The sequence below is a fragment of the Stenella coeruleoalba genome, assembly GCF_951394435.1.
Source record: "Stenella coeruleoalba genome assembly, chromosome: 13".
Taxonomy (NCBI): Eukaryota; Metazoa; Chordata; class Mammalia; order Artiodactyla; family Delphinidae; genus Stenella; species Stenella coeruleoalba.
Window position 1 is genome coordinate 45,242,544 of NC_137159.1, and position 27,979 is coordinate 45,270,522.

Genomic DNA, 27,979 nt, shown 5'->3' on the forward strand with positions numbered 1-27,979 from the left:
GATGATTTGGTATATGTATATATTGTGCAATGATTACCACAATAAAGTTAGTTAACACATCCATCACCTCATATTGTTACCATTTTGTGTGTGTGGTAAGAACATTTAAGATTACTCTCTCAGCAACGTTCAATTATAAAATACAGTACTGTTAACTACAGACAACATACTATATATTATTTGATGAGAAGATATTATAAATATGTCAATCTCCCCAAATTAATCTTTACATTTAACATAATTTTAATAAAAAATTCAAGTTGCAAAAAATGTTTGCAACTTGACAGGTTATTCTCATATTTATCTGGAAGATGACCAGCTGTTACACTAGCCAAAAAACTTTAAGAGGTTTTGCTCAAGCAGACATCAACTGACACATACTAAAGACACTCAAAAATTAAAATAGACCAGAGGGCAGACAGCAGAAGCAAGAAGAAATATAATCCTTCAGCCTGTGGAATAAAACCCACATTCATAGAAAGATAGACAAGATGAAAAGGCAGAGGGCTATATACTGGATGAAGGAACAAGATAAAACCCCAGAAAAACAACTAAATGAAGTGGAGATAGGCAACCTTCCAGAAATAGAATTCAGAATAATGATAAGATGATCCAGGACCTTGGAAAAGGAATGGAGGCAAAGATCGAGAAGATGCAAGAAATGTTTAACAAAGACTTAGAATAATTAAATAACAAACAAACAGAGATGAACAATACAATAACTGAAATGAAAAATGCACTAGAAGGAATCAATACCAGAATAACTGAGGCAGAAGAACGAATAAGTGACCTGGAAGACAGAATGGTGGAATTCACTGCTGTGGAACAGACTAAAGAAAAAAGAATGAAAAGAAATGAAGACAGCCTAAGAGACCTCTGGGACAACATTAAATGCAACAACATTCCCATTATAGGGGTCCCAGAAGGAGAAGAGAGAGAGAAAGTTGAAAAATTTCCTAACATGGGAAAGGAAATAGCCACCCAAGTCCAGGAAGCACAGAGAGTCCCATACAGGATAAACCCAAGGAGAAACACGCTGAGACATATAGTAATCAAATTGGCAAAAATTAAAGACAAGGAAAAATTATTGAAAACAGCAAGGGGAAAATGACAAATAACATACAAGGGAACTCCCATAAGGTTAACAGCTGATTTCTCAGCAGAAACTCTACAAGCCAGAAGGGAGTAGCATGATATACTTAAAGTAATGAAAGGGAAGAAACTACAACCAAGATTACTCTACCTGGCAAGGATCTCATTCAGACTAGATGGAGAAATTAAAAGCTTTACAGACAAGCAAAAGCTAAGAGAATTCAGCACCACCAAACCAGCTCTACAACAAATGCTAAAGGAACTTCTCTAAGTGGGAAACACAAGAGAAGAAAAGGACCTACAAAAACAAACCCAAAACAATTAAGAAAATGGTCAGAGGAACATTCATATCAATAATTACCTTAAACGTGAATGGATTAAATGCTCCAACCAAAAGACACAGACTTGCTGAATGGATACAAAAACAAGACCCATATATATGCTGTCTAAGAGACCCACTTCAGACCTAGGGACACATACAGACTGAAAGTGAGGGCATGGAAAAAGATATTGCATGCAAATGGAAATCAAAAGAAAGCTGGAGTAGCTATACTCATATCAGATAAAATAAACTTTAAAATAAAGAATGTTACAAGAGACAAGGAAGGACACTGCATAATGAACAAGGGATCAATCCAAGAAGAAGATATAACAATTATAAATATATATGCACCCAACATAGGAGAACCTCAATGCATAAGGCAATTGCTAACGGCTAAAAAAGAGGAAATCGACAGTAACACAATAATAGTTGGGGACTTTAACACCTCATTTACATGAATGGACAGATCATCCAAAATGAAAATAATTAAGGAAACAGAAGCTTTAAATTACACAATAGACCAGATAGATTTAATTGATATTTATAGGACATTCCATCCAAAAAGAGCAGATTACACTTTCTTCTCAAGTCCACACGGAACATTCTCCAGGATAGATCACATCTTGGGTCACAAATCAAGCCTCACTAAATTTAAGAAAATTGAAATCATATCAAGCATCTTTTCTGACCACAATGCTACAAGATTAGAAGTGAATTACAGGGAAAAAAACGTAAAAAACACAAACACATGGAGGCTAAACAATGCATTACTAAATAACCAAGAGATCACTGAAGAAATCAAAGAGGAATTCAAAAAATACCTAGACACAAATGACAATGCAAACACGATGATCCAAAACCTATGGGATGCAGCAAAAGCAGTTCTAAGAGGGAAGTTTATAGCTATATGAGCCTACCTCAAGAAACAAGAAAAATCTCAAATAAACAATCTAACCTTACACCTAAAGGGACTAGAGAAAGAAGAACAAACAAAACCCAAAGTTAGCAGAAGGAAAGAAATCATAAAGATCAGAGCAGAAATAAATGAAATAGAAACAAAGAAAACAATAGCAAATATCAATAAAACTGAAAGCTGTTTCTTTGAGAAGATAAACAAAACTGATAAACCATTAGCCAGAATCATCAAGAGGGAGAGGACTCAAATAAAATTAGAAATGAAAAAGGAGAAGTTACAACAGACACCGCAGAAATACAAAGCATCCTAAGAGACTACTACAAGCATCTCTATGCCAATGAAATGGACAACCTGGAAGAAATGGACAGATTCTTAGAAAGGTGTAACCTTCCAAGACTGAACCAGGAAGAAATAGAAAATATGAACAGACCAATCACAAGTAATGAAATTGAAACTGTGATTAAAAATCTTCCAACAAACAGAAGTCCAGGACCAGATGGCTTCACAGGTGTATTCTATCAAATATTTAGAGAAGAGCTAACACCCATCCTTTTTAAACTCTTCCAAAAATGTGCAGAGGAAGGAACACTCCCAAACTCATTCCATGATGCCACCATCACCCTGATACTAAAACCAGACAAAGATACTACAAAAAAAGAAAATTACAGACCAATATCATTGATGAATATAGATGCAAAAATCCTCAACAAAATACTAGCAAACAGAATGCAACAACACATTAAAAGGATCATACACCATGATCAAGTGGGATTTATCCCAGGGATGCAAGGATTCTTCAATATATGCAAATCATTCAATGTGATACATCATATTAACAAATTGAAGAAGAAAAACCATATGATCATCTCAACAGATGCAAAAAAAGCTTTTGACAAAATTCAACACCCATTTATGATAAAAACTCTCCAGAAAGTGGGCATAGAGGGAACCTACCTCAACATAATAGGCCAAATATGACAAATCCACAGCAAACATCATTCTCAATGGTGAAAAACTGAAAGCATTTCCTCTAAGATCAGGAATGAGACAAGGATGTCCACTCTCACCACTATTATTCAACATAGTTTTGGAAGTCATAGCCACAGCAATCAGAGAAGGAAAAGAAATACAAATTGGAAAAGAAGTAAAACTGTCACTGTTTGCAGATGCCTTGATACTATATATAGAGAATCCTAAAAATGCCACCAGAAAACTACTAGAGCTAATCAATGAATTTGATAAAGTTGCAGGATACAAAATTAATGCACAGAAATCTCTTGCATTCCTATACACTAATGATGAAAAATCTGAAAGAGAAATTATGGATACACTCCCATTTACCATTGCAACAAAAAGAATAAAATACCTAGGAATAAACCTACCTAGGGAGAGAAAAGACCTGTATGCAGAAAACTATCAGACACTGATGAAAGAAATCAAAGGTAACACAAACAGATGGAGAGATATACCATGTTCTTGGATTGGAAGAATCAATACTGTGAAAATGACTATACTACCCAAAGCAATCTACAGATTCAGGGCAATCCCTATCAAATTACCAATGGCATTTTTTACAGAACTAGAACAAATTCTTAAAATTTGTATGGAGACACAAAAGACCCCGAATAGCCAAAGCAGTCTTGAGGGAAAAATACGGAGATGGAGGAATCAGACTCCCTGACTTCAGACTATACTACAAAGCTACAGTCATCAAGAAAATATGGTAGTGGCACAAAAACAGAAACATAGATCTGTGGAACAAGACAGAAAGCCCAGAGATAAACCCACACACCTATGGTCAACTAACCTATGACAAAGGAGGCAAGGATGTACAATGGAGAAAAGACAGTCTCTTCAATAAGTGGGGCTGGGAAAACTGGACAGCTACACGTAAAAGAATGAAATTAGAACACTCCCTAATACCATATGCAAAAATAAACTCAAAGTCGATTAGAAGCCTTAATGTAAGACCAGTAAAACTCTTCAAGGAAAACATGGGAGGAACACTCTTTGACATAAATCACAGCAAGATCTTTTTTGATCCACCTCCTAGAGTAATGGAAATAAAAACAAAAATTAACAAATGGGACCTAATGAAACTTCAAAGCTTTTGTACAGCAAAGGAAACCATAAGCAAGACGAAAAGACAATCCTCAGAATGGGAGAAAATATTTGCAAACGAATCCACAGACAAAGGATTAATCTCCAAAATATATAAACAGCTCATGCAGCTCAATATTAAGAAAACAAACAACCCAATCAAAAAATGGGCAGAAGACCTAAATAGACATTTCTCCAAAAAAGACATACAGATGGCCAAGAAGCACATGAAAAGTTGCTCAACATCACTAATTATTAGAGAAATGCCAATCAAAACTACAATGAGGTATCACCTCACACCAGTTAGAATGGATACCATCAGAAAATCTACAAGCAACAAATGCTGGAGAGGGTGTGGAGAAAAGGGAACCCTCTTGCACTGTTGGTGGGAACATAAAGTGATACAGCCACTATGGAGAACAGTATGGAGGGTCCTTAAAATACTAAAAATAGAATTACCATATGATCCAGTAATCCCACTACTGGGCATATACCCAGAGAAAACCATAATTCAAAAAGACACATGCACCCCAAAGTTCATTGCAGCACTATTTACAATAGCCAGGTCATGGAAGCAACCTAAATGCCCATTGACAGACAAACGGATGAAGAAGATGTGGTACATATATACAATGGAATATTACTCAGCCATAAAAAGGAACGAAATTGAGTCATTTGTTGAGACGTGGATGGATCTAGAGACTGTCATACAGAGTGAAGTAAGTCAGAAAGAGAAAAACAAATATCGTATATTAACACATGTATGTGGAACCTAGAAAAATGGTACAGATGAACTGGTTTGCAGGGCAGAAGTTGAGACACAGATGTAGAGAACAAACGTATGGACACCAAGGGGGAAAACTGCTGTGGGGTGGGGATGGTGGTGTGCTGAATTGGGCAATTGGGATTGACATGTATACACTGATGTGTGTAAAATTGATGACTAATAAGAACCTGCAGTATAAACAAACAAACAAACAATAAAAACAACTAATACTAAACTTTCTTTGGGTTATTTGTATGGAAATATGTTAATATAAATGTTTCTGACATTACATGAAATTTCTAAAAATCTTATATGTTCTGGTATAATGTTATAAGTCATAATTCTAGTTATTACTTAAAAATGTATAACTCAGAAATAACTAAATTTCCTTGTCAATTGCATTATTATGAACTTTCATCAAATCTTTAACTGTGGTCATTTTTAAGTCTTTTGTCATTTACAGACAGTTCTGGGTGTACTCTGATGCTTTTGCAAAAATGTTCCTATAAAAGGGTTTCATCTTCAAGGAATTCATGGAAAAGACTCTGACAAGTACAGGTTTCTGGTAACTGACTATACTGCTGAACTGAATGAATAAGCATTTTCAGAAGTCTAATGGAAAACTGATGAATTCATAAAATGCTAACAAGTTTTAAAAAAAGGATATATTTTAAAATTCTTGTGGTGAAAATAGCCAAGACATTAAAAAAAAAAAAAAGGTAGCTTTGAGACTTCCCTGGCCATCCAGTGGTTGAGACTTTACCTTCTAATGCAGGGGGTGTGGGTTCGATCCCTGACCAGGGAGCTAACATCCCACATGCCTCACAGCCAAAAAAACAAAACAGAAGCAATATTGTAACAAATTCAAGAAAGACTTTAAAAATGGTCCACATCAAAAAAAAAAGGTAACTTCTATTAAAATGTGGTTATTTCTAGGTGGTAGGATTATAGGTGACAAATTTTCTTCTGTACATAAAGTTTTTTAATATTTTTGTACAGGAATATATTTAGTCTTTTAGTCAAAACAAAATGAACTTGATTTATCAAATGCATCTGGCTACTGTGCAGCTACAAACTACACAACTACTTTTTTTTTTTTTTTTTTTTTTTTTGCGCTACGCGGGCCTCTCCCCGCCGCGGCCTCTCCCGCCGCGGAGCACAGGCTCCGGACGCACAGGCTCCGGACGCACAGGCCCAGCGGCCATGGCTCACGGGCCCAGCCGCTCCGCGGCACGTGGATTCCTCCCAGACCTGGGCACGAACCCGTGTCCCCTGCATCGGCAGGCGGACTCTCAATCACTGCGCCACCAGGGAAGCCCCACAACTACTTTTTAAAAGGAAATCTGCTAACCCAATTGCTGAATTGACTAATGAAGAATGCAGTTGCGGTCCTCATTTTCATACTTATCACCAAGGTCATATAAAATAAGCTGTGTGTGCAGTGTCAGAAATAAAGCCATTTTCTTTGTACTCTTCTTGTGTTTTCACTCCTATTTTGATTCTGGGAGTAGGGAAGTAGAGAGTAAAGGCCTACATGACAGGCCACTATTAGCATGATCATAACTGGGTTATTCCAGCCCCAGTAAAGCACAGAGAAATGCATTCAGTCAGCAGTTCAGGGAAAAGGAGATAACATCTAAGGCTCCAGGATGACAGATGAACTCAAACTAAAATTAAAAAGCGAAACAAAGTAGAAATTCTATGTGCAGTTTGATATGTAATCTATGGCAACTGTTTCCTGTAATGTGAAAGGCAATCCATCCACTATGGTTATCCAAAGATCGTGCTCACCCTAAGTGTCATTAGCCAGAGAAATTAACAAATTTTCCAAAAGGTTCCTGCATCTCCAAAAATAAGTAAAAGCTCAGGCAGTATGAAAATCAGTTAAGACAAAGCCTCCAGCTTCAAATGGAAAAACAATCTAAAATGTGCCCTGCTAAAAATCTAATACAGCCACACCATCACCCCTACCACTACACCAAATTCATTCATTTCCTTTGTTTATTCCTTCATTCACCTACAATGAGTACCTACTATGTGCCAAGCGCTAAAGCAGGCAGTAGGTGGAGCTTACAATCATCCCCTTATCAAATGTAAACACGTTATGCCCCTGATTAAAATCCTGCCAGATATAAATTAGCTAAAAATAAATGAGAGAAAAAAAAGGAATAAAGCAGAATTCCTGGCATCATGAGAGATACAGGTTTGCTCTGAGTAAATTTTCAAGCTCTGATTATCCTACCTTTCTAATCAAGTAGAGATGGAAATAATGAGTTTTAAAGTGGAGAAGAAAGAGAGCACTGTAATACAATACACAGAGAAATGGTAGATGTCATTTAGATATCTGAAACCCAGAAAGGGTAGGGAAAAAAGCTGGTGAGACTAGAGTTAAATTTATTCTTTAGTAAGTAAATCAATTATAATATTTAGGAATTAAATATAACCAGTAATACCTGAAAATTGAACATCATGGTCCTCAAAGTAAAATAAAAATTCTACACTCAAACATAGAAATAACAAAACTGCCCATAGCCAGGTCTGGTTATAGAAGACATCAAAGCTGTTCTTCATAGGCTTTCACCCCAGCGAAGTAGATCAGGATGCTCATAGCCTCCACAGAACAAGGGCTAACAGTAGTTAGGTTTGTCTCAAAACCTAGGACATACCTAAATTCTTTGTATTTCACGTCAGGTCCTGGACATCAGATTTAAATATCATTGTAATACTATACTTTAATATGGATCTAGAATAGAGAAACTATTTACCAACTTACTTAAACAGATAGAAATCAGGATGTGAAAGTCTTTTTTTTCACCATCAGGAACTGCTGAGTACTCTATAGCAGTATTTCTCAAGCTCACATCTATGAATATATTATTAAAGGTCTTCAAATTCTTGGCGATGTTTTAAAAAAAATTTGTTTTAATTTTTACGACCATCTTTTTTTTTAACATCTTTATTGGAGTATAATTGCTCTGCAATGGTGTGTTAGTTTCTGATTTATAACAAAGTGAATCAGCTATATATATACATATATCCCCATATGTCCTCCCTCTTGCATCTCCCTCCCTCCCACCCTCCCTATCCCACCCCTCTAGGTGACGACCATCTTTTAAAAAGAAATTTAAAGATAGTATGCATCTTTTGGATGACCCCGTGCAACTGTGTATTGCTGTAAGATTTTTATGCAGTAGTTTGTATGTGCAACTGAGTTCATTGATTAACATTAGGGATAGCTGACTGGAAGGCTCTATATAAACAAAGTGGTGGGAGAGCCCAATATCATCTTTGACTGTGCCAGCTCATATCAATTTATTGGAAATAAGTATGGTCTAAATTTTCCAAAAAGAGTTTTTCTATCCCTGATCCTAGCAATAGTTGCACTGGATACCTATTTAATGAAGACATCAATTAGGCTAACTTTTTCTCCAAGTATCAGTAATAAAGCTTTACAGAGTTGCCAAGTGATATGTCTTTAATGTGCTGTTTCAAGACTATTCACTGAGGTTTGATTTGCCCAAGTTCCAATCAGAGACGTAAAGTTATTAATATTGTTTGAATAACATACTTATGTAAACAGGCATTGGCTGAGTAAGTATTATCAAAATCCAAACACAGAAAACAGATGAACCACAACACTAGACTTGGAGTGACATCTTTCTGCTAGAATTCTCCAAATCAATGCTATTTCAGCAAATCAGTGTCACCCATCCCATTAAATCCATGTTGATTTAAATTGAATTGTAATGTTCATTTGAATTATAATGATTTTGTAGTCTTATTTAATTTGTACATTTGTCTTGGTTTTATTTAGAATAAGTTATAAGCATAAAATATGTAGTTTTATGTTTGTGAATACTAATTAACATAAGTAATTAGTAAAACGAGTAATTTAAGTAATATTATAATAACAATTTCAGTCAGTACTGGAAGTTCACAGGGATTTTATTTTATTTTATTTTTCTTCAAGAGGGTGGGATACATCTCTCAACTTGAGGAACTCTGCTTCATAATGTATATTAATTTTATCTAGGATTTAAGAGAAAGAGAGCATAGCACCATGTTTCTCTACAGCAGCTTAGATTTTACTTTTTTTATTTCAAAGTAAGCTGCTCTGCATTGTTGCTTCTGCTTTGTTCCCCAACTTCAAAGCTCAAAGTGGCAGGCCATCTGGAGATGGCCAGAAATGGACACCCTCAGGAAAAGTCTCTATACTATAACAGTCACTATACTGAATATAATTGCTTTCATTTTTGTCTAAACTGTCAGTTTCTGTAGAGACAGGATGGCGTCAAAGCCTGTCACAACTGGGAGGCTTAATAAACGTTTGCCAAATGAAGGTCATTTTCTCAACTCTGCTTACTCCAGTCTGGTTCAAACAAAGTGCTTCAGAACAATGTCTTGATATAGTTATTTTAACTGTATAAGAAATACTCTACAAGAAGTGTATAGTTGTTGATGGATCAAATAGTCACAATCTACTAGCAATTATCAATAACCTTGGAGACTGACCTCTGTAGGAGGCTCTCTGGATGATAAGAAACAATTCTAAAATGACACGAACAGTACATTCAAATATTCCAGAGAAAATAAAAACATGAGTAACTTTCACCTCCTTTCCATAAAAATCATTAACTATGAAATAATGAATACCCCAAAGAAGTCAAAAAGCCAATATGGAATGAAAATAAGCAGTATATTCAAAAGTAGTATTTAAAATGCATCATTTAAATATATTTTCTCAAATCTACTAGTTCATAAAAATGAAAAGATCCCCTATGTCCCCCACAAAAAATATATTTTAAGAAAACAGATTTTTTAAAAATTTCTGGGTGGTACTAACCTGGAAGCCAACAAACATTCCTAGCTTCATTCTTAAGAACTTATGAAATACATCTGCAAAAATAAACAGCTTAAAAAAGCTGAGCTTGCCAAAAAAATTAATAAATAAAACCCAAAACTTGTTTTTGTAATTTCCTCAATATTTTTCTTTAATAATGGAGAAATCAAAGTAAAAGCTAATCACATACACAGTCACACAATAGGGTGTAAGGACACAATCTGACAAATGACTAATTCTATAAAATTTGATTTATGACACGGAATATTGCTCAATACTATATGAAAGTCACATTTTTTCTTTTTACTGTTCTCTGTAACTGGGACCTATAGCAAGCCCTGAAAAAAACAAAAAACAAACAAAAAAAAAACAAAACAAAACCTCTCCTTTCCCTCTGAAGTCTAAACATAAAATTCTTATCAGCAGGCTATCTAATGAGTTAAGTCAATCACTAAGCCACTATTTCAATTTGTGCTTCTGCAGCAAAGAAGGCTTTGGAGCTAAGAAAATCATTTCTGTTGTATCCTGCTATTCTGGACAAAAACTAATCTCCTGCCCAACCCTGGGGGGGTCACATGATGCCAAACTAATGGAAAGTCATCTAGAGATTAAACTCCAACAATTAAAAAGACACACACACACACACACACACACACACACACACACACACACACTACACTTTCATTCAACATTATAGGATTTTAAAAGTACCTTGTAGTAACCTTAGGAAAAACAATATAGATGAAGACTGTCACATAAGTTGAAAATAAGAAGTCCAAGATTAAGGCCAGTATATTATTAACATCAGGATCAGAACTGAAAGAGAAAAAGAGAGAAGAGAGGAAGGAGACAGATGGACAGAGGGAGAAACCACTTTAGGACTGCAGGGGAAAAAATAACTAAAAATATTTTTTATGTGAATTGAACTACAGTAGACAAAAACTTAGAGTCAAAAAAAAACTAGAGGGTGAATGCAACTAGAAGACCTCCAACTGAATTATGCAAGGTCAAAGAAAAAGTAAGCTTGACATCTCCCTGTGCTGGAAGCTTACACAAACCAAATGAGGAACGTAGCCCAGAAGATACATTTTATGGGTATGTGTGAGGTCCTGCAACATTCTGTGTGGTAACAATTTTAGGATTTCAGAAATTCCACAGGATAGCAAGTTCATTAACCTTCTCCCTCTAATCCACACTTTGGCCACTATTCTAATTATGTGTTCAAAAATGCCCAATATTGAATGTACGCAAAGAACTTGAAAGTTAAGTTTCAGAGGGAAAACTGGAGCAATACCATTATAGATTACCAAAAAAAATATTATGGAAAAAGTCCAAACTGATAAGAAGGATGGTTTATAGTCAACAAGGACCTACTACATAGCACAGGGAACTCTATTGAATATTATGTAATAACCTATATGGGAAAAAAATCTAAAAAAGAATGCATATATATATGTGCATAACTGAATCACTTTGCTGTACACCTGAAACTAATACAATATTGTAAATCAACTATACTCTAATATAAAATAAAAATTAAATTAAAAAAAAGGACAGTTTATGGTTTATGTTCCACCCACTCAACTCTGGAGTACTAAAGTGTACATTTGCATCTTTATTACTGCAGAGTTGTACTAAATATTGACTCCAAGCTACCCCAGAAAATCTAGCTACCATTATCTTTAATCGTGATTCATACCTGCACTGACAAAAATGTATGCAAGATGTCAGTGATGATTAATTTTATGTGTCAACATGGCTAGACTACGGTGCTCAGTTGTTTGGTTAAACACTAGATTAAATGTTGCTGTGAAGTTATTTTTTAGATTTGATTAACATTTATAATCAGTTGACTTTAAGTAAAGCAGATTATCCTCCATAATGTGGGTGAGCCTCATCTGATTAGTTAAAGGCCTTAAAAGAAAAGACTAAAGTTTCCGAGAGAAGGAATTCTGTCTCCAGCCTGTAACTTAGATATTTCCAGTCAGCCAGCCTGCCCTACACATTTCAGATTTGCCAGCTCCCACAATAATAAAACTCTTTCTCTCTTTCCATATCCATATATACATATGGATATCAATATATGGTGTGTGTATGTGTATTGTGTGCATATATATATATTAATATACTATATACACATACTATTGATTCTGCTTCTCTGAAGAACGCTGCCCAAAGAATGCCCAAAACCATAAGAGTAAGTTTACTGCATTTATCCTAACATTATGCAAATTTTATAACTTGAGGAAAACATTGGCTATCATAAAATATACAAGGTTTTCAAATAACCTGAGTTAACGTGGAGAAAGCCTACGAATGTTCCCCCTATGGTTTATAGCTTTTATTACACATATTAAGAGTTTAAAACAGATTGCACCCCCTACCGGGGAACATTTAGTTTGCATTTCCAAATTATATTTTGGAGTAACTGAATTTCACGTACTCTATAATTATGGAAAAGATCACAAAAAGGACTCAATGGATTGGTACACCTGTTTCAGGAAACAAAGAGACACCAATATCATGGAGAATTTATATAACACTAATAGGCACCTGATATAAATAAAGGATGTCATTTGTGAAAACTACAAGTCTTAGGTCTGTCAAAGCACGGAGGATAAATTACCCTGTTTTCAAAGTGCCTTTTAGTAGATTAGTTTTGAATCAAAAACAATAGAGATAGAATTTACTAATTATACCTTTAGGAAAGTGACAGACAACCTAATTAAATGAAAACATATAATAACATGTTTGGGATATAAACATTTTAGAAACATCACAAGACTTGAAAAAAAAAACTTTTTCAGTGAATAGGAAAAGAATTCAAAGTCATTCTCTAAGCATAGCCAGCAATGACAATAAATAACAGATCTAAATTGCAGTTCATGACATGTGCCTCTAATTCACAATGTTATCCATCATAAATATTTAAGAAAAATATTTGCAAGCAAATAAGTTACAATGACATCTTGAGCCCAAGGTCCCAAACTTAAAAGCCAAATACCTTCAAGGAGAGGGAACTTAACAAAAATCTGGGAAGTATAAAGAAGTAAATTAGAACAGTAAATACATGAATTAGTAAAAGAGAATATAACCATAAATATCTAGAAAATATACTCGAAAAGGGAATTTCTGTTTGATTAGCACATTACTCATAATTACTGATACATATTTAACCCTAAAGAAAAGACTGTATCACGTGAAAGATGCAAAATTAGCTGCAGAGGAGTATCCCTGACCCAATTACGTGAGATACTTTAGTAAATCTGTACAGATAAAAGGCTCTAAGAAGAGAGTTAAACTTCAGGAACTGAAGGAGAATTTCAGAAAAGGGATTTAGGAAAGGAATGGAATTGTTTGGAAGAGATTACTAAAGGAGATAGCTGGTGAGGTAAGTCTAAGTCACTACAGAAAGGATGTTGAAGAGATGGATCTCCACCATCTCCCGAGCCCTGTGTGAAGACGAAAGCATCTCACAGCCACAGTGGTGTGACTGCTGCCTGGTCTGGGAAGAGAAATCAACACAAGCCACCTCAAGAAAGGGGGGGAGCGTGGGTGTATGGTAGGAGTGGGTAGGAAAAGGAGATACATAACTGGTATCATAAGAGGATACACAAAGGTTTTGTGAGAAACCAAGGACAATAAAAAACAGCAGGCCTCCCTGTCAAGAACAGGTTTCTGATCCTCACATGGCCTGTCTTCTTCTCACTGGGTGTTACCTCTTCAACGCTGACTAGTTTCCTCTGGTTCTTCATCTTGCCTTTGACTAAAATAGCCTCTCTACACCCAGATGCTGTCTCACAGTTTTTGAGCTCAGCTCCTGCAGGTTATTGGCAATATCCACTATGGCCCGACAGACTTCACCCACTACCACCTCTACAGGTGTTTGGGAGAACACACTCCCCTGACCTAAGAAAGCAAAGAAACTTCATAGACATCTAACGGACTATGCAGCAGTTCAAACTAGGAAAACCTGAATGGACAGAACAGTCACCTTCTACAAATGCTAAGTAAATGGAAGAAACAATAACAAGGTAATAAGAATGTTTCAGAGAATGTTACACATAGAGAATAACCACAAAAATTTTGGTGAGGAGGAGCTAAAAGAAACATGAAACCTGGGGTTAAAATTCCAGAAGAGGGAAAAAAAATGGAAACCAAATTAAAAATTTTTTTTAATGGAATTAAATTAAAAAAATGGAAACCAAACCAATTTCCAAAACTGGAAAATGAAATAAAGGAACTATCATATCATAAAGCAAAAATTACAAACAAATGTAAATTATTGGTAAAAATATGAGGCATGTAAGACAGATCCAGAAAGTCTAATATGCAAATACTAGGACATTCAGAAAAAGAGAAAAGAAGCAATGATCACATAGGAAAATTTCTGTGCTGAAGAAATTATTGAATTTTCAGATTGAAGGAGTTCACCAAATGCCAGGCAGTTATAATGGGTGGGTGGGGGGGAGGGGGGAACACACAATTGACAAATTATGATGAAGTTTTTGAACTTTGAGAGTAAAAATCAAGTCATAGAGAGCAAGAAAAGAGTACTTACAAAGGTAAAATAAACAGACTGCCACTGAATCTTTCTTATACCACATCGGAACCTGAAAGATGTATACAGACTTTAAAGAAAACAGAACTGTATTCCAAGAACCTTATGTCCAGGCAAGATATAATCCATAACTGAAATGAAAATTTTCAGACTTATAATGACTTGTAAAACAAATCATTCTTTTACCCTTTTATGAAGAAAAAAGTATTGGAAGAATACTCTATGTTCAACATATAAAAAAATTAATACATATTAATAGAAAGAAGGAAAAGCCAACCATCTGACCAGTTCAACAGATGCAAAGAAAACATTTGACAAAATATTGCACCCTTTCATGACTAAAAACCACTCAACAAACTAGGAATAAAAAGGAACTTTCTCAACCTTATGAAAGACATTTACAAGAAACCCACAGCCAACATTATACTTAATGGTGAAAGACTTCCCCCTAAGATCAGGAACAAGACAAGATGTCTGCCCTCACTACTTCTATTCAACCTTGTACTGGAGGGTCTAGCCAGGGCAATTATGCACGAAATAGAAATAAAAGGCACCCAGATTGGAAAGGAAGAAGTACAACTATCTCTGTTTGCAGATGACATGATCCTGTATATAGACAATAAGAAATCCACTAAAAAACTATCAGAACAAATAAATGGGTTCAGCAAGGTTGCAGGATGTAAGATCAAATCCAAAAATCAACTGTATTTCTATATACTTGGCAATGAAAGAATCTGAAAACAAAATTAAGAAGACAATTCTATTAACAACAGAATCAAAAGGAATAAAATACTTCGGAATAAATTTAACAAAAGAAGTGCAAAACTACAAAACATTGTTGAAAGAAATTAAAGAAGACCTAACTAAATCAATGAAAAGAAATCCCATGTTTATGAATTCCAAGACAATATTGTTAAGATGTCAATACTCTCAAATTGATATACAGTTTCAGTGAAATCCCTATTAAAATTCCAACTTTCTTTTTTGCAGAAATGGACAAGCTGGTCCTAAAACTCATACAGAATTGCAAGGAACTACAAATAGCCAAATATATCTTGAAAAAGAAGACTAAAGTTGGAAGACTCACAGTTTCCGATTTCAAAACTTACTATAACCAGTAATCAAGACTGTGTGGTACTGGCATACGAACAAATATATGGATCAATGGAATAGAATTGAAAGTTCATAAATATGCCTATGTATCTATGGTTTGATTTTCTACATAGGTATCAAGATTATTTAATGAGGAAAGAATAGTCTCTTTAACAAATGGTGCTGGGACAAACTGATATCTAAGTGCAAAAGGATGAAGTTGGACCCCTAACCTTACACCATATGTAAAAGTTAACTCACAATGAATTAAAGACCTAAATATAAGAACTTAACATATAAACTCAGGAAAAAATAGGTGTAAATTTTCATGACTTTGGATTAAGCAAGATTTCTTATGTATGACAACAAGCACATGAGCAGCAAAAGAAACATGAACATCATCAAATTAAAAGACTGCTGTGCTACAAAGACACCATCAAGAAAATGAAAGGAATCCATAGAAAGGGAGAAAATATTTGCAAATTCTATATCTGATAGGGGTTTAGTATGTGGAATGTAAAAAGAACTCTAACAACTCAGCAATTAAAAAGACAAATAACCCAAATATTTTAAAAATAGTCAAAGTATTTGGACAGAAATTTCTCCTAAGCGTATATATAAATGGCTAATAAACACATGAAAAATGTGCAACATCATTAGCTATCAGGGAAATGCAAATCAAAACCACAATGAGATATCACTACATACCCACTAGGATGCTATTGATATAATAAAAAAATACAATAACAAGCATTGGTGAGGATGTGGAGAAAAAAATCTCATACACTGCTTTGTAAAATGGTGCGGTCACTTTGGGAAATAGTCTTGCTACTCCTCAAAAAGTTCAACATAGAGTTACCAAAGGACACAGCAATTCTAATACTAGGAGTATACCCAAGAGAACTAAAAACATGTCCACACAAAACTGTGAATATGAATCATTATTATTCATATAGCCAAAAAGTAGAAGTGATCTAAATGTCCAAGCAGTGATGAATGGATAAACAAGATGTGGTATATTTATAGGATGGAATATTATTCAGCCATAAAAAAGAATGAAGTGTTAATGATACATGCCACAACATGGATAAATCTTGGAAAACATGCTAAGTGAAAGAAGCCAGTCCCAAAGGACCACATATTATAAGATAACATTTATATGAACAGTCAATTCCATAGAGACAGAAAGCAGGTTAGTGGTTGCTAGGAGTTGAGGGTACAAGGGAAGGGGGAGTGACTGCTAATGGATATAAGGTTTCTTTATGGGGTGAAGAAAATATTCTGGAATTAGATAATGGTTGTACAATCTTGTGAATATACTAAAAACCATTGAATTGTTCTCTGTAAATGGCAGAAGAGGAAGTCAGAGATTTGAAGCACAAAATGGATTCAATGCATGGTTGCTGGCTTAAAGATGGAGGGGACCGGGCTTCCCTGGTGGCGCAGTGGTTGAGAGTCCGCCTGCCAATGCAGGGGACGTGGGTTCGTGCCCCGGTCTGGGAAGACCCCACATGCCGTGGAGTGGTTGGGCCCGTGAGCCATGGCCGCTAAGCCTGCGCGTCTGGAGCCTGTGCTCTGCAATGGAAGAGGCCACAACAATGAGAGGCCCGCATACCACAAAAAAAAAAAAAAAAAAAAAAAAAAAAGATGGAGGGGACCACATGGCTCCTAGGAGTAAAGAGTTACCCCCAGAAAACAGCCAGCAAGTAAGTGGAAACCCCAGTCCTACAACCACAGGAAATTGAATTCTGCCAACAACTTGAAAGTGCTTGGAGGTGGGTTTTTCCCCAGTGCCTTCTGATGAGAACTCAGTCCAGTCAACACCTTGTTTTCAGCTTAGTCTTACCCTGAGCAGAGAACCCAGCAATGCCATGTGTATGATCAGGCCACCCAAGATGGCTGTTCTCTTGCTCTCTGTACATCCCCTGCTCAACCAGTCCCTACTCCACCTACACCCTACTCACATGACTGACCTTCCTTCTTAATCATAGAGCCTAATCAGTAAGTGCCTACATACTTACCCCCAACCCCAGCTAGTGATCGTTCTAATCTTTAGATGAGAACATCTCACCTATGATAGCTTATCAAAGGGGTGTTGGGGAGTGTGGTCCTCTGGTTTCCCTGGTAACTGATGAGCCAACCTGATGATGTTAATTCCCCCTATAACTGGTAACCTCCTCCCTCCACCTGCTGACCCATGTCCTGCCCACCATCTGTAGCTCACAGTGCTCCAGGACCTTGCTTCAGGCATGTCAGCTCCCCCACCCATTAAACTATTGATGTCTCTGTCACTGATTCCAGGCTTTTACTTCAGTCTTAAGGCTGGGCAAGTACGGGACTTACAGGCCTGCAGGGTGCAGCCCAACACCATGTCAGACATATGACCACAACACTGAATTAATAAATGGGTGCTGTTTTAAGACATTAATTTTTGTAGTAATTTGTTGCATAGGGATAGAAAACTAATCCTCCCCATGGGAAAAGTGGCTGGGTCTTTGTGAACATTGTTCACCACTTTTATCAGTTAAGGGAAGGGGGTTCAATCCCCCTGGGGAAAACCAATGGGAGAGTCAGTGGAGAAGTTTCCCAGCTTCTTCCCAACCTATGGAGTGAGGAGAGGGATATTATTCAGAGATGCATTCTTCATGGCTCTTCAGAGGATCCTCAGAGGTATAGTGCCCGTGGCCCTGTGGTAACAGATCCCGGCTCAGCATCAACCCTTCACTGACTTTTCTTCCTTCCCTGTTTCACTCTCCCTTCTGCATCACTCTGCTTCCTGCCATCACGTCCCAGATAAATGGCCCTCAAGCCTGGGTCACAGACTCTGCTCTCAGGGGAATTCAGCTAAAATAACCTTTAAGCCTCATTTTCCCATCTCTAACATGAGGGCAATAATACTACCTAATATCATTAGTACTTTCTCCTAATGCAGTGCTGTTATAAGGATTAAATCAGGTAACATATGTAAAGTTCTCATCACAGTGTCTGGCACACAATAAAAATTCAACAAATACTGTGTTCATAACACTGAGAGTGAGTGGCACTTAAAGTAACACTTAATCTCAGGGATATACTTTTACAGGAAACCGAACAGGCAATTCAATTAAATGTGGGGTTATCCTCCAGCAAAGTGGTTCTCAGTGGGGTTGACTGTCTCCCGGGTGACATGTGGCAATGTGTGGAGACAACTTTGGTTGTCACAACTGGCAGTGGCTACAGGGATGCTGCTGAACCTCCTACAGCAAGGGACAGCTCCCCACAATAAAGAATTATCTTGTCCAAATGCAATAGTGCCATGGTTGAGAAAGCTTGTCTAGTACAATATCCTGATTACGATAGGAGCTTAATGTTTATTTAATGTTATTAATCAAAGCTTTTTAAAAAATAAGTTTCTTCTTCTGACGTGATTATTTCAAAAGGTTATGTCAAGACACAATTGACAAAATGTCTGTTTATGTTGACCATAAAAACACAACCATATGAAACATGGCTCAGTTGGAGAAAAAGGACAAATCTTAAAAATAAAATGGGTTAAATATCAAGGTGTGGCAGAAGTTTCTAGATGCCCATATAATACACATTCAGCCCTTTTTCTGTAGTAAAAGAACCCAAGTTTTAATTGACACAGCAGTATGCCCAGCTAAAAGAATTTATTTACCATCTGTCCTGTGGCTAATGAGGCACAAGTCACTGAATGGGGCTCCTAAGAAATCGCTTTTAAGGCAGTTGACCCAACCGGGAAGCACACCCTTTTGCCTTTTTTCTTTCTTCCGTCTTGCTGCCTGGACTGTGGATGCTAAAGCTGGAGCTGTGGATGCCACCGTGCAACTATGAGGAGACGTGGAAGATGGAGTCTGGATCCTTGTGACTAGAGAACTGCCATGTGAGCCTTAACTGCATTCTCAGGACTTCTCTTACATAAGAGAAAAACAGGCAATATTTCTTTCAGCCAATATTACTTGGGTGTTTTTTTCTTCTTCTTCTTCTTTTTTTTTTTTTTTTTTTTTTTGCGGTACACGGGCCTCTCACTGTTGTGGCCTCTCCCGTTGCGGAGTACAGGCTCCGGATGTGCAGGCTCAATGGCCATGGCTCACAGGCCTAGCCGCTCCATGGCATGTGGGATCTTCCTGGACCGGGCGTGAACCCGTGTCCCCTGCATCGGCAGGTGGACTCTCAACCACTGCACCACCAGGGAAGCCCATTACTTGGGTTTTATGTAGCATACGGCTAAACTTATTCCTAACACTTACTCAAGAAATTAAATCTGTGAACCCCAGTCATGAAAGATGACTAAATGTCAAGAAGATATATGTTAGAAGCACTATAGAACCTAACACTCCACCCCTGACAATAGCAACATTCCCAGAGGAACCAATAAGGCTAACAGAAGAGAAATGCCAACTTGTAGGACGATGCACACATTGTTTGTGAAGATAAAAACCTGCCACTGAAAACTTAAATAAAAAGAAGAGAGTGATATAGTTTAGCCACTGAGTTCTGAGGTCTCTAGTCTGATTTAGTTTGGTGAGGTCCCCAAAACAGGCAAATGCATGTGGTTCACTTTTCCTGCTTCCACTTGAATATTCATTATCAGAAAGCAAAACATCCTAAAATGGCTCCTAGAGTTTTCACTAGTGATACCAACTGAATATTTATACTTTAAGTAACATCATAGTTGAATGACCATCCACTGCATGGGTAGCACTTTAATTGGGTGTAAAGGTGTATAAAAGAAGAAGATAATTCATTCCTCAATAGTTTTCATATCTACCTAGGGATATCAAAAATTACACTTAGAAATTGATTTTAATGTTACAAAGCAACAGAAAAGAAGGAAAAAAATGTTAGAACTTGTAAATAGATAAGATATAGAAAGAAAAAACTAAGTTAAATGCTGAGAAACTAAATCTTTAATGTTTCTTTAATATTGATGGTACTTACTACTCTACAAATATGATTTGTACTTACTATGTGCTCATATATTATATGAACTTCCTGATAAAAGAAAATATCAATCAATGCTTTTAGATTTGAATAGCATGCCTCATGGATAAAAAGCTAGGTTGAACAAAAGCTTTAACTCAATAAAAATGTGCTGTTAATTTTTTTCATTTCTAATTGTTGATGCCTTCTTGTAGAATTGACTAAAACCCATTTGCAATATTGTGATTTATAAGAAATATATATATTTGGTCATTCAGATGACCAAAACATATTTCTCAGATATATTTGGTGTTCATACATAGTTTCTGGCTCACAACTCCCAAAACCCCAGGAATTTTCTGATCTATAAGAGCAATGGGAGCATCCATCACAATTGGGTTTATGTTAATGAAGGTGACTTTCGGATCCCACCCCCAGGGTGGGAGCTGGTTGCTAGGAGACTTAACCACGTGATTTGAGGGTTGGAACTTTCAGTCCTATCCCCTGATATCCAAGGAGGGGAAAGGGGCTTGAGGTTGAATTGATCACCATTGCCTAACAGTTTAGCCAATCATGATTATATAATGAATCCTCCATAAAAACTCAAAAGGACAGTTTTCTGGCCCTTTTTCAGAGTGCTTCCACGTGGGGGAACCAGAACACTTCCATGTGCATCCATGCCCAGCCCCAAGCTCCATGAGGACAGAATCGCCATTGTTTGAGACCCCCACCCTGTGTATCTCTTCATCTGGCTATTGATTTGTATCCTTTAATATCCTTTTATAATAAATCAGTAATGTATTGAGTAAACAGATTTTCCTGAGTTCTGAGAGCCCTTCTGGAAAGTAAATCAAACCTGAGGAGGGGGTCATGGGAACCTCTGTTTCATACCTAGTCGGTCAGAAGTACTGGTAACAACCTGGACTTGCAATTGGCATACTGAGTTGGAGGAGATCAATGGAACCTCCAGTTTGTAGCCAGTCAGTTAGAAGCACAGGTACTAAACTGGGCTTGCAACTGGCCTCTGGAATGGAGGGTGATCTTGTGGGACTGAGCCCTTTACCTGTGGAACCTGATTCTATCCCAGTAGATAGTGTCAGAATTGAGCTGAATTCTCAGACACTCTGCTGGCATCAGAGAATTGCTTGTTGGTGTGGGGAAGCCTCCATACATACATTTTGGAATTGGGTCCAGGAAGTCTTTTCACCATTTTACAGCATTTCCCAAGGAAAATGCTGATGGGGTGAAGGATTTCAGTCTTGAGGATTCATACATCATGCCTATTTAAAACTCTGGTTTTTAAATCTTTTTGAACAAAGTACCAATAAAACCAAATGAATGAATTATTTTACTGTATAATTTTAAAGCAAACTTTAATCAAAAATGGGAATGTTTCTATTTTCTCCCAATTCATAATGTCAACTACTTTCTAATATATTATTGCTTATCACTTGCAAATACAAAGACAATAATATCCTAATTACAAAACACACAAATTGCTGCCATTATTCCACTAGAATGTGGTATTTGTGTGATAATAGTTGTCAATCATTCCAGGCTACATTCCAGACAATATTGTAGGCTAAAAAATATAAGGTTGATTTTTATCATTAGTTTAAATCCACATAATTATTATTAAATGAAAATTTGACCTTTCAAGCAAAACAAGAACACACCTGAAAGAAAGCAAAGAGAAAACAAAGTTTCATTTTATCTTTGAGCACTTATCAGTGTGGGATAAGTGTGTGCCAGTTCAGGAATTATGTACATGATTCAGACCCATGGTAGAGTCTGCCCTGGGAGCTCATCCCAGCCCTACCATCTACAAATGATGTCTGTCTCAACAATTTCCTTCACTGTCCCTAAACTTCCGTTTCCTCAACAGTTAAAGTTTAATAATCACCATTTTATAAAACTAGTCTTGGAATTAAATGAGATAATAAATATATTAATGTTATAATGGATACATAAGCATTCAGCAAATGGTACCTATTATTTCTATACTGCTATTATCTTCTATGTTATAGTCAAGCTTAAGTGTGCATTATTTGATAAACAGAGAATGTAGACACTTTTCCTTCTTTTAAGGACAGCAAAGACCTCAATAGATCTTAAAATAACTAAAACCAAGTCTTTTAACCTGAAGCCAAGTGTAGCTTATGGCGAAGATTTTTTGTTTCATGCCTAAGTCATATCCCTAATACTTTTATTCACAATAAGGCATAGTAATTGACACCCAGATTTCTTCTTTCATTTAAAAAATATTCCAATCCTCTTTTTTTAAATAACGGCAAAATACAATGGATAAAATGGCACCAAGGTTTTTTGATTAATAAAACAACTTCCCAGGTTTTTGCTGGAGTTAGAACTCTGTATCAATAAAATTGGATATGTTATCTACATTTTTATTTTGAGCCATTCTCAGATTTTTGGATTTCACAGAGTGGCAATATTTTTAAAATTTTGAAAAGCACCATAAGTTTGACAACTTTTTATATTTCAAATTTTTTTAAATTTAAAACAGGGATAATTGGAGTATTTTAAAATAGAGCATAAAAATAGGAATAATAGGGAAATTTTTAAACTATAATCTAGCATCTAAAGCATTTAATTAAAGAAAGAATATTTTGACACTCTAAGAGGAAAAACATGCTTTCAGATTAAGAAAAAATGTTCTTTCCCAAGCAAGAATAGCTGGCCTCCCTATACTGATTTATAGGGAGGCCATATTTATTTATTCTCTGAGTGTATATCCTAATTTGTCTCATTTCTCCAAGGATTAGTTCTTGGATTTAAATTTGGGAATCTTCGATTCAAATACAAACAAGATTTGACAAATTTAAGGTCTTATATCTTTAATTGCACATGCCAGACACTATTAACCAGAACAATAGCCAGCTCTCATTGAAACCCACATTCTAGTGGGTAGAGATCAATACCAAACAAATTAACAAACATGTTCAGATATTGATTAGTGCTAAGAAAAATGAAGTAGATTCCGACAGAGAGATATGGCGGGGAGGGAGGGTATTCAGAGAAGTCTTCAACTAGGGCACATTTGAGCAGAGATGTTAATAAAATGAGGGAGTGAGTCATTTGCATACCTGCGGGAATAATAATGGTTAATAGTCATGAAGCACTTTCTCCTGTGCCAGTCGGTATTCTAACTGCTTTACAGGTAAACTCATTTAATTCTCTTAACAACTGCGTGTAGATACTATTATGATCCCCATTTTACAGATGAGGAAACTGAGGCTCAGAGAGTTAAGGTAACTTGTGTAAGTCACACAGCTAGTAAACAGCAGAGGTGAATTGGGCTTGGCTCCAAAGTCCTGCTCTTAACCACCACCACTATGCTCTACTGCCTCTCAGGTAACAACAGGGGCAAAGACCCTAAGTGGTAGTGCCTGTGCTTGGGATGCTCAAGAAACAGCAAGGAGGGCCCACTGTGGCTGCAGTGGGTGGAGCAAGGGAGACAGGAACAGAAGATCAGATCAGAGAGATGATGGTACCGTGGAGAAGGGGGCCAGCTTACATGGGCCTTGAAACACACGGTAAGGACTTTGGGTTTTATTCTGAGTGAGATGGGCAGTCACTGAACTATTCTGAGCAGAGGAGAATCAAGACCCAATTTGTGTCTCAAAAGGATCCCTTTGGCTGCTGTGCAGAGGATAGACTATTGGGGACACAGATAAAAGCAGAAGCCAAGTCTGACGGCTCTGCAATGGTCCCAGAAGATAAATGGTGGGGGCATGATTCTGGATATATTTTGAAAGTAGAAGAGAATTTAGTGATGGGAAGACAAAGAAACAGAGGAGTCATGGATGACCAAGGTTGTGACCTGAGCAAGTAACTGTAATAAAGGAGCCGGTGTTGCTTGTATAGGAAATACTGGCTAAGGAGCAGGTTAAAATGAAGATGCTGATTCAGGAGGTCAGAGTGGGGCCCCAAAATCTGCATTTCTTACATGATCCCAGGTGATACGGACACTGCTGTCCATGGACCACACTTGTGAACAAGGCTCTACACTTTGTTTTTTAAAAATAATTTCTTTCTAAGAAGAAATATATGTTCATCTTATAAATACGAAAATTACCACATAAAATAATTCTATATCCAGAAATACTATTAATATTTAACTGTACATCTTTCCAGGCTTTTTGATGTGTTTAAATGTTTATGTATATAATAGAAAATATTATTTTCTAGAAAATTAGAATCCCATTATATCTCACTGCTTGCTTTTTAAATATAATGAGCACCTTCTAGTTTCCTTAAACATTTTTAAACTATGGTTTCAATGAGATCAAAATATACAAACTGATATGGAAAAAATATATAACTTTATTGAGTTTCTGTACCAGACCACATCTTGCTTTACAGCTCCCATCCCTAGTAAGGGTGGGGGGGAAATGTTACTTTTTAAAGTAAGTAACATTTTGAAAAGAGGCATTTAAATATTTTCAAAATATTTTTAAGTGTTTTAGGTAATTGCTATCATTTTAAGGTTCAGACTATCAGGACTGTGTTTTTCCCTTCCAAAAAGCACCCTTTCCATTCCTTTTTCCCCCAACATGGCATCTGAGTGCAAGGGAGAGCTTGTCCTATCCTGGTGATAGGGGTGGAAAGTCTCTTCTCCAGGTGTGACCCTCTGGGTCCTCACCAGCCTCCACTGAGATGCCCCTTGACCCTCTGGCTCACCAGGCACCAGGCAGTACTGCCTGTTATAGAGCAGCTGCTTTCAGGACTAGGTGGGCACATGCCAGTCCTTGGACCTTGTTTTTTGTTTCTGGTCTACAGCTTCCTCATCCCTCCTCAGGTCTCTTTCTGTTACTTATTCCCTCAGCTTTTTTGTAGACAGCCACCATCCAGCACTGTGTGCACAGGCTGTAGGCCCCCGCAAGGCACATCTCCAGCCATGCACCCAGACATCTCCCTCCAGCAACACCGCTCTGTGCCCCGAAGCCGTGTGGACTGGGTCAGGGAAGTCAAGTACCACTCCTATGCTTTCAGAAACCCCACGTCTTCTTTGACATTTTTAACAAGAGGGCAATACAGACACTTTCCAGTCTGAACTCCTGCTGCTGTTTGTACCCAGACTGACCTAAAAGGCTTCCTTCCTTCCTTGGGACAGGAAGAACGCGTACATCAGATCAAGAGCCCTCCTATATTTTGGCTTATAATAAAACTATACACTCAGACTGCCGCATTTTCCTCCAGAAACAAAGAGGAGGTTTTGGAATTCAGAAACAAAGACTGACTTTTAAGATGTTTCCCCATGGATTAAAAAATAATTTGAAATTTAAACAGTTCCTTCGTCCTCCTTTCATAGTGTAGCATCTCAAAAATATTACTTGGTTATATGATTTTTAATGAATGAACATTTCATTATATGTATATAATAATTTAACCAATTCTCTGTGACTGAACACTATAATTAATTGTAATTTTCACCATTAAAAATGACTTGCTTGTACATAAATCTAAGCACATCTAATTATTTCCTAGATATATATTCCTATAAGTGGCATTACAGAGTGAAAAGAAAGGGTACAAACACTTTCAAGGTTTTTTGCTACATACTGCTAGTTTGTCTTCCAGAAATTTTTATACCAATTCTTAATACAAACTGTAGTGGCTGAGACTGGCTATTTCCCCATATACTTCCCACACTAGATATTATCATTCTTTTTTTCGCCCTTTCAAAGTTGAGTTGAATTTCACATAACATAAAGTCAACCATTTTAAAGTGAAGAATTCAGTGGCATTTAGAATAGTCACAACGTTGTGATGGTATTTTTTAATCTTTGCCAAGTTGATGGTTGAAAAACACTTCTCTCTTCCTATACACTAGCAATGAAAGATCAGAAAGAGAGATTAAGGAAACAATCCCATTTACTGTCACATCAAAAAGAATAAAATACCTAGGAATAAACCTACCTAAGAAGGCAAAAGACCTGTACTCAGAAAACTATACAATACTGATGAAAGAAATCAAAGATGATATAACTAATGAGAACCTGCTATACAGCACAGGGAACTTTACTTCACTTTGCTGTACAGTAGAAGCTAACACAACATTGGAAAACAACTATACCCCAATTAAAAAAAAAATCAAAGATGATACAAACAGATGGAGAGATATACCATGTTCTTGCATTGGAAGAATCAATATTGTGAAAACGACTATACTACCCAAAGCAATCTACAGATTCAATGCAATCACTATCAAATTACCAAGGGCATTTTTCACAGAATTAGAACAAAAAATTTTACACTTTGTGTGGCAACACAAAAGACCCCCGATAGCAAAAGCAATCTTGAGAAAGAAGAATGGAGCTGGAGGAATCAGGCTCCCTGACTTCAGACTATACTACAAAGTAACAGTAATCAAAACAGTATGGTACTGGCACAAAAACAGAAATATCAATGGAACAGGATAGAAAGCCCAGAGGTAAATCCATGCACATATGGCCACCTAATCTATGACAAAGGCGGCAAGAATATACAATGCAGAAAAGACAGTCTCTTCAAGAAGTGGTGCTGGAAAGACTGGACAACTACATGTAAAAGAATGAAATTAAAACACTCCCTAACACCACACACAAAAATAAACTCAAAATGGATTAAAGACCTAAATGTAAGGCCAGACACCATAAAACTCTTAGAGGAAAACATAGGCAGAACACTCTGACATAAATCACAGCAAGATCTTTTTCGATCCACCACCTAGAGAAATGAAAATAAAAACAAAAATAAACAAATGGGACCTAATTAAACTTAAAAGCCTTTGCACAGCAAAGGAAACCATAAACAAAACGAAAAGAGAACCCTCAGAATGGGAGAAAATAGTTGCAAATGAAGCAACTGACAAGGGATTAATCTCCAAAATACACAAACAGCTTATGAAGTTCAATATCAAAAAACAAACAACCCAATCAAAAAATGGGTGGAAGAGCTAAATAGACATTTCTCCAAAGAAGACATACAGATGGCCAACAAACACATGAAAAGATGCTCAACGTCACTAATTATTAGAGAAATGCCAATCAAAACTACAATGAGGTAACACCTCACACTGGTCAGAATGGCCATCATCAAAAAGTCTACAAACAATAAATGCTGGAGAAGGTGTGGAGAAAAGGGGACCCTCCTACACTGTTGGTGGGAATGTAAATTGGTACAGCCGCTATGGAGACCAATATGGAGGTTCCTTAAGAAACTAAAAATAGAGGGCTCCCCTGGTGGCGCAGTGGTTAAGAATCCACCTGCCAATGCAGGGCACATGGGTTCGAGCCCTGGTCCGGGAAGATCCCACATGCCACAGAGCAACTAAGCCTGTGTGCCACAACTACCGAGCCTGCACT

General features: G+C 36.8%; 1 protein-coding gene across 1 annotated transcript in view; it reads right to left on the reverse strand.

The window, feature by feature from the left end:
• Positions 1-27,979, reverse strand: part of ACYP2 (acylphosphatase 2) — a 174,324-nt gene that overhangs the window by 76,958 nt on the left and 69,387 nt on the right. The gene's annotated exons all lie outside the window — the stretch shown is intronic.